The 1170-nt window shown below is 40.2% G+C and overlaps 1 non-coding gene across 1 annotated transcript; it reads left to right on the forward strand.

The window, feature by feature from the left end:
* The first annotated feature begins 761 nt into the window (after positions 1-761).
* On the forward strand, positions 762-868 carry LOC121228703 (small nucleolar RNA R71). The gene has a single exon (XR_005926278.1). It is a non-coding gene; the product is annotated as a small nucleolar RNA R71 (small nucleolar RNA).
* The last annotated feature ends 302 nt before the right edge of the window (positions 869-1170 follow it).

Genomic DNA, 1170 nt, shown 5'->3' on the forward strand with positions numbered 1-1170 from the left:
AACCCTTCCTCATCATGAATGGCAATTGCGTTGAGTTGCTCCCTTGGGTTAGATTCAGTGTTGCTTGGCAGGCTACCTTGTGGTCGTTTAGAAATCAACTTGGCGAGCTATCCAATTTGAGTTTCAAGCGCCTGGATTGATGCTTGTTGATTTTTGAATGCTGTCTCGGTATTCTAAAAATGAGTCTCTGACACCGAGATGAATTCGGTTAGCATCTCCTCAAGGTTCGGCTTTTTCTCCTACTGGTATGGTGGTTGCTGAAAGCTTGGAGAGGGTGGTGGTTTCGAATTTTCTTGGCCTCCCCTTGAAAAATTTGGGTGATTCCCCCAACCTGTGTTGTAAGTATTGCTATAAGGATTGTTTTGAGATCGAGGATTATTACCCATGTAATTTAACTGCTCGTTCTCCATGTTGTGGCCATAAGGTGGGTATTCTGAATTGCTCGATCCAACTCCATTTGCTTCGCACTGCATTAGTAGATGAACCTGTGAGGAACTAAGAAAACCATTAATTTTCTTATTCAAGAGTTCTACCTGATTAGAGAGCATGGTAACTAAATCGACATTATAAACACCGGCTGTTTTCGTTGGCTTTGTCCTCATGACTTGCCACTGATAGTTATTCAGTGACATCTCCTCTATAAATTCATAGGCATCTTCAGGTGTTTTATTATAGATGGTTCTGCCAGCAGCTGTGTCAACCATTTGTCGAGTAAAAGGATTCAGCCATTATGAAAGGTTTGAACCTGTAGCCAGAGTGGTAACCCATGGTGAGGGCATCTTCGCAAAAGGTCCTTATGTCTCTCCCACACATCGTAGAGTGTTTCTAAATCCATCTGTACAAAAGAAGAGATATCATTACGTAATTTAGTCATTTTAGCCGGCGGAAAGTATTTTAGTAAAAACTTTTCAGTTTTTTGTTCAAAAGTAGTGATTGACCCCCGCGGTAACGAATTCAACCACAGTTTAGCTTTGTTTCTCAATGAAAAAGGGAAAAACCGAAGGTGAATGGCATCATCAGAAACACCATTAATTTTAAATGTATCACATAGTTCTAAAAAGTTTGCTAAGTGAGCGTTGGAATCTTCGTCCTGCAAACCATCAAACTAAACAAATTGCTGTATCATTTGAATTGTGTTAGGTTTCAGTTAAAAAGTATTTGCAGCTACAG

This window comes from Gossypium hirsutum, chromosome A04, assembly GCF_007990345.1.
Source record: "Gossypium hirsutum isolate 1008001.06 chromosome A04, Gossypium_hirsutum_v2.1, whole genome shotgun sequence".
Lineage (NCBI taxonomy): Eukaryota > Viridiplantae > Streptophyta > Magnoliopsida > Malvales > Malvaceae > Gossypium > Gossypium hirsutum.